The following is a 7,960-nucleotide window of genomic DNA, read 5'->3' on the forward strand; positions in this document are numbered from 1 at the left end:
CAAGATTAGCCAACTGGTGAATATCCTTCACTGATTCTCGCTTTTCTTCCTCTACATGAGATAAACTTCTCATAGATAATCTGTAAAGAGCATCAACAACTATGTTAGCTTTACCGGATTGATAGTGGTAGCTCACATCATTGTCCTTAAGCAACTCAAGCCATCTCCCTTGCCTGAGATTCATCATCCTCTGGGTAAGCACATATTGCAATCTCTTATGATCTTAATAGATGTCAACATGAACTCCATACAAGTAATGGCGCCAAATCTTCAAAGCAAAGACTAAAACCAACAATTCTAAGTCATATATTGAGTAATTCTTCTCATGATCTTTTAACTTTCTAGAAGCATAGGCCATAACCCTACCATGCTCATCAACACATAACCCGGTTCCGCACAGAATGCATCACAATAAATCACAAAACTCTTAGTAGCCTTAGTTAGAGTCAAAATAGGAGCCGAAGTCAGCCTATCTTTCAAATTCTCAAAACTACCCTCATAAGCATCCGACCACAAGAGCTTTACTTTCTTTTGGTTCAACTTAGCCAACGGAGTAGCATTAGATGAGAAACTTTCCACAAACCTCCTATAATATCCAACCAAGCCTAAGAAGCACGAATGTTATTTTGAGTCAAGGGTTAAGGCCACTTCTTAACCGTCTTAACCTTTTGTGGATCTACCATGACCCCCCTACTAGACACCACATGGACTAGATAGGTCACTGCGTTCAACCAGAACTCACACTTAGAGAATTTGGCGTACAATCGCTAAGTCTTTAAGGGTCTGCAACACTACACGGAGGTGATTAGCATGATCCACCTCATTCTTAGAATAAACCAGGATGTCATTAATAAACATGATGACGAACAAGTCCAGAAACTAATAGAATACTCGATTCATAAGATCTATAAATGTTTTCGGTGCATTATTCAAATTGAAAAACATAACTAGAACTTCAAAATGACCATACCGAATTTGAAAAGTAGTCTTAGGGATATCCACCTCCCTAATCTGTAACTAATGATAACCCAGCCAATGGTCAATCTTATAGAAGTACTTAGCACCCTGAAGTTGATCAAATAGGTTAGTAATCCTAGGAAAAGGATACTTATTCTTCACCGTCACCTTATTAAACTAGTGGTAATATATACACATTCGAAAGGACCCATCCTTCTTATGCACGAAGAACGTAGGAGCACCTTACGGGGAAACACTAGGATGAATAAAACCTTTATTAAGAAGGTTTTTCAATTACTTCTTAAGATCTTTTAGCTTAGCCAGAGCCATTCTATAAGGAGGGATAGAGACAGGACGAGTGTCTAGAAGAATATCAATCCTAAAACCAATCTCCTTGTCAGGAGGAACACCAGGAAGATCATTAGGGAACAATTCAAGAAACTCACAGACTATTGAGATAGATTAAAATGAAGAACCCTCAGAACTAGAATCTTTATTATGCACTAAATGGTATGGAAACCCCTTGGAGATCAATCTTCGAGCTCTAAGATATAGAATGAATCTCCCCTTAGGGACTAGGGAACTACCTTCTCACTCAATCACTGACTCATTTGGGAATTGGAGAACAACCTTTTGGGTTTGACAATCTTAAATGGCATAACACGAGTGCAACCAATCCATCCCTAAAATCACATCAAATTCTAGCATGTCCAACTCTATTAGATCCACTAATGTCTCCCTACTATAGATAAATACCACACAACCCTTATAGATTCTTCTAGACACAATAGAGTCATCTATGGGGGTAGACATAAAAAAAGGGATCCAGAATACACTCAGGACTAAAACCGAAATGAATAGCCATATAAGGGGTCATATAAGAAAGGGTAGACCCTGGATCAAGCATATAATACACATCACGGGAAAAGTGTTATAATGTACCAGTGACAACATCTGAAGATTCCTTAGATACCTGTGAGTGGCAAGAGCATAAAGGAGATTCCGACCAGTGTCGGTGCCAGAAGTAGCACTATTTGGTGTAGGAGTCCAAGATGTGGCAACCAAAACCTTATTAGCCCTAGTGCAACCCCGACTGAGGGACAATCCCACTGCATGTGGCCCAATTGACCTACTTAAAGCACTTGGTTCTCCTTTTCTCACAAAATCCACGATGCACCTACCTACAGAATTGACAAGGGGGATAAGATGGGGCTAACTGAGCTCCACTAGCCTGAGATTGGGCACCTTGTGCCCTAAATCCACTATTTTCCTGAAAATGACGGTCACCAAATGATTTAGAATATGGGGCACTTTCCGTGGACTATGAACCAAAATTTCCCAAGGTCTTCTTCTTATACCACTTCCTTTTATCACCATTACTATTTTTGTCTCCTCCACCTTTATCTGAGTACCGAAACTTCTTACTCTGCCTCTCCCTAATTTATGCCTTCTTTTTTTTCTCATTCTCCATTTATTGTATGTATACCACTAACCTAGAATTATCCATGTCATTGTTCAACAAGGAGGCCTTTTATTCCAACACCAAGTCATGGGACATTCCAGATGCAAACTTCCTCATCCTTACTCTCATAGAAGATGCTAGCTTAGGAGCATAAAAGAATAACTGGTGAAATTTTAGGGTATACTCTTTCACAATCATCCTACCCTATTTCATATTCACAGACTTCCTCGACCCCAAAGGAAAGAAACGATAGAGAAAGGCACCTAAAAACTCATCCCATAGAGTAAATTCTGCATCGTCACCCTAGACTGATCCCATTTATCATACCACCAATATGCCATATCCTTCAGCTAGTATATGGCAAATTCAACACCATCGGAGTCAAAAGTATGCATCACACAAAAAATCTTCTCAAACTCATTAATGAAATTTTGAGGATCCTCCTCAACCTTTAAACAAACCAAAGTAGGAGGACTCAACCTTATAAATTTACCGACTCTAGTGACATCAAAAGATGGATAAACAAAAGTAACAAATTCATTCTGATAGGCTATCAACCTGAGGTATCCAGGGAGGTATAGGGGGGATCAATGGAACTCCATGAGGGAAATCAGTAGTTGGACCCCTAGAACGGATCTGAACTTAATAAGCAGGATGATCTGTGTCCATATTATTCCCAAGTAGGACAGAAGATTTTTCATGAGCATCAAATATTCTTGGAGGCATGATCTAAATTATGAACAAACAAGGATTAGAGGAGATTCAAGACCTTAGATTGTATATCTCAAAATAGAACAACAAGAAAGAGAAATATTCCTAAATGCTGCATAGCCTCTCCTTTATAAGTGTGGCACACTACATACCCATAAAAGAGACTCTACTTAACACGGATTTATAGGAGCCTAATGACACCAAACCTAGGCTTTGAAACTATCTTTGTCATAACCCGAACTAGGATTTGGCCGTGACGGGTTCCTCAAGTCCATTGAGGACCAGAGACCCCCCTTGTTATCTAGATAAATAGAACATAATACACCTACAAGCAGCTAAAATCTAAATATATAACAAGATAGAGAGGTAATAAACTCAAAGATATCTTAAGAGTGTCAACAACAATAACCAAGCTATAGTAATATCTACAAAGCCTCTACTAGTCAAAAAATAATCTAATTCGAGACTGCCCTACACCCTTACAATGATAATGATAATGATAATATTAATGTGAAGTCTTTAATTCTAGTTTATGAAAGGAAACCAATGAAATGAGCAAGTCTTTCGGAGAATGAAAGCTTACAACTTCACCAAAAATAATCAACGAACCGAGCCAATCTATTTAACATTGTACAGGAAAAGTAGGATTACCTTCAGACAATGTATCACGTAGGGATATAACTTCGGAATATAGTTAGTGGATCGGACACTAGTATGTAACTTAGGGATAAGGATAAAGTAATGAAAATTCAAAATCCGGTTCGACTAAATGTACATGTTCACATACATGTTTGCATACATATATACTTATATAAAATATTAGGATAGGGAATAAGGCTTAACATACACATAACACTTTAACATGGATTATGTACCCACGGGCTATATGGGCCTCAACTCTCACCCCCTAGTCGGGCTCTAGTATGTGTAGCCGCTCGAACTAGAGAATAATCTTATATCTATGCCCAAGGGACTCGAACCTCCCAATCATATACTAAAGGTACTTAAGCACTGATTGACATCTAGAAAACATCTTTTATTAGATAATGAAATGGTCGCTATAAAAATATGGTAACCCAACAAAGGTTGAGGTCAAATCCCAAGGGAATACGTGGTTTGCAGATCTTAGCAGTTATAGTCAATGGGTAAAAAAAGAAAAGTAAATGAGGGGTTTTGATGTAATAAACTCAAGAAAGTAACTATATTGACTTAGGTTGTAATTAGGGTAGGTGAACACTAGTATTGTGTTCCCTCTGTATTCTCAACTCCATATGCTTATCATGCATTATTGAACCAATCCAATACCTTGCTTGCAGAATCAATAAGTTATGTACATTCTATAGTCTTTTGGAAAAAATAGAAGGATTTCATCTTTTACTTTTTTATGTCTTATGATGTCGCCTTACTAACCCTTATCTTGATCCCAGTTAAATATTACCTTTTTAGTCTCTAGTTATTAGATGATAGCTAATGGTCATTCACTATATTCCATGATTACCATGGATCAAAAATTAACCTCAAATTACCATTATCTTTATCTTTTCCTAGTTACTGCTACTCTTTTGGAGTAAGTAGCAATATCTAGGCAGTATCCTAATGTGTGCACCCATTAAGAAATCTATTATAATGAAGATAAAGCAATGTATGCCATGGGTATTAGTTCAGATCAACAATCTCACTTCCCCTACATCCTTAGTCCACCAAGGTTTCCACAACCCTAGCTATGGGTTTTAGCCACTCATGATTGTAAGAAATTGATAACATTCATGGTTGAAAGCATAGATGAGATCACAATAAGAAAAAGTGTAAAAACCTACAACCGTAACTGAATTAATGGACCAAAATCAATACAAGACAATCCCAAGATCAAAGACGGATATTTGAATCAAAATATGTTTGTGAATATAAAAAATGTGTAAGTCTGACTAAAATATACATAAAGGGTATTTATAGTACAAGAGAAAACACTAAAACCAAAGCCCAAATGAAATAGGAGAAAATTGGGTGGGTGGCTACTTGCTCTCTGTACCTGCGGTCCTGACACAGGGCGCAGGTGCAGACCAATGTTATGACTCCTGTAGCCTAGCTCTCGGGATTTTGACCTCTGGCACCTGCTTTGTCCACTTGTGGTCCATAGGTCCTATATGCGGTCCGTAGGTTGCCTTGGTAGGTGTCGGGAGTCATCTTTTTAGCTTTTTTTCACTTCTCGAGCATGTTTTGATCACGACTAAGCTGGTAAACATCCCAAATATCCATAATTACTCCAAAAAGTGGCCAAAACACCTTTTTCACCTTTTGCACAAACTTAGCATCCAAAATATGATTTCCTGCAAAATATACCCAAAATGGATCATATCTAACAAAACAGCCTCAGAAACCTATATATTTTCCTAGTTTTAAGAATCAAAAGTGTTATATTCTATAGCACATCAATGCCCTCAACTTAGAATGTTTGCCTATTCTCAGGTAAGAAAACAAAATAAAAATAAAAATGACACTTAATTAGGAGAAACTAAGATATTCAAGGTAGGTAGTCAACACTTAAACCTTAAAATACAACACTTCCTCTAGTCTCACTTTTAAAAAGCAACTATGTATGAACATAAAGTAAGACAATGTGACATAATGGGATCAAGGTATAGAAATTACATTAGTAATAGACAACCAATCATATATAAAAATTACACTTTCCATACAAGAAAATAGCTGGCAATATGACTTAAGTGTCCTCACGACAAGGATGTCCCACTCACTCATATGAAATCATGCATGTCAATGCAGGGACGATCAAGAAACACTCACACTCAGAAGAGAATTTCAAATCAATGCATGACAAATACCTAGGCTTGCCCTTGTTTTCTTTACGTTAGCATTTAGATAGTTAAGTTAGGATCACTATAGGCTTAAGGGATGGTATGGTACATATGGACATATCAAGTGACTAAGCCTCCCTAGCTCTACACTAACCTTGGGGTCTCACTTACTAGCCAATTTCCTTTTATTCCACCCTTATTTCTCCCCTTTTTATTCTTTAATGCAGATTCGGTTGGGTGTGGTCTTTTATTCTTTCTTTTTCACTTTTTTTTTTCATAATTTTTCTTTTCTTTTCTTTTCTTTTTCTTTTTTACCACACCCAGCCCTACTAATTTTTTCTTCTTATTTTACCCTTCTTGATATCCACTTTAAACTATGCACCCCTATGATAGCCACCTTAAATTTAGGGATATTGCCTTAGTTGAGATACATAATGTCTGAGAAGGACCAAGGCCAAAACAGATTTATTATACTATAAATGGGAAAGTGAATGGTGAAACAAAAAAAAATAGGCTACAAGGCTCAATATAGGGATCAAAGGATATACATTACACATGAAAGGTCATTTAGGCTAAAAGTGGACTAAACTCAAAAACAGCCTATGATCCTTTCCTAACCGACTATCCTTCAACCTAAGCAAGACTAACCAGACAAGTTCTGAATTCAACATACAAAGGGAACTAGGTAGTATCTCACTTACACGTAGCATAGAGTCAATATCACTAACTACTACTTATCTAGTTCATTCAATGGTTAAAGTGATTATCATGTCCCTAATCCTAAAACCATAACTAGATCCACAAAGTTCATACATATATACATTCACGTTGTTCTAAAACATAATTTTTTGGAGGGCTATCAAAAATTAGTCAAAATATAACTACTACCCTACAACAACAACAAAAACATACCCAGTATATTCTCACCAAGTGGGGTCTTGGGAGGGTAAGTACATGCAGTCCATACTACTACCTCAAATGTTAGATGGAGAGGCTATTTTTATAGACTCCCTACTCAAAATAGAACAATCTAAGATAAGAAACAATAATAGTTAGAATAGTAAAAGAATAAGATATAATAGAGATTAGCAACACAATAATACCATAAACAAGATCCTCTAAGTAACACACCAAAATATACCATCCCCAAAACTCAGACTAACCTTCTACCCTAATTCGCCTCCACTACAACTTCCTACCAAGGTCATGTCCTCAATAAGCTGGAGTTGCTCTATGTCATGTCTAATCACCTTCTTCAAACATTTCTTTGGTATACCTCTACTATGCTTGAAACCATCTAGACAACCTCTCATACCTCTACACTGGGGTATCCATGCTTCTCATTATCACATGATCGAACCATCCCAACCTTACTTTCCTCATCTTGGCTTTCATTAAAGCCATACCTACCTTGTCTCGAATAACCTCATTTCTAATCCTATCTTTCCTAGTACACTCACACATCCACCTAAGCATTTTAATTTCTGCCACCTTTATCTTCTGGATATGGGTTATCTTAATGGGCCTAAATACTCAAAATCTCCTAATTACATAAAAACAACACAATACAAAGAAAATCACAATACGACATAAATTTATCCTAGATATATCTATTCTACAATTATACCATGGATGACAGGAAAAGAAGCATGACAATAAAAACCCATAGTGTCATGGTATATACCACCCCCAACTAAAAACTATGCACTATCCTCAATGTGCTAAAATAAAGTAAAACAGAGGAAAGTGAGAACATACCTAGGACACACTAGGAACCCGTGTCATAATCTTCCCCAGATAGGTTATATCCACTGATAGAGGATATGGTGGTGGAGGTTCACTATGAGAAGATTCACCCACAGCTAGCTCGGTACACCTCTGCCTATCAACAAATTCAATCTCTATTAAATCATGGGTGGCCCTTTTCAGGGCTTGCTCATATGGCATGTCTGGATTCTACAATTCCCTCTCTCAGCCTCTCTTGGTCCTAACTATGTGGACCACCATATAATCTTTT

The sequence above is a fragment of the Capsicum annuum genome, chromosome 12 (assembly GCF_002878395.1).
Source record: "Capsicum annuum cultivar UCD-10X-F1 chromosome 12, UCD10Xv1.1, whole genome shotgun sequence".
Classification (NCBI taxonomy): domain Eukaryota; kingdom Viridiplantae; phylum Streptophyta; class Magnoliopsida; order Solanales; family Solanaceae; genus Capsicum; species Capsicum annuum.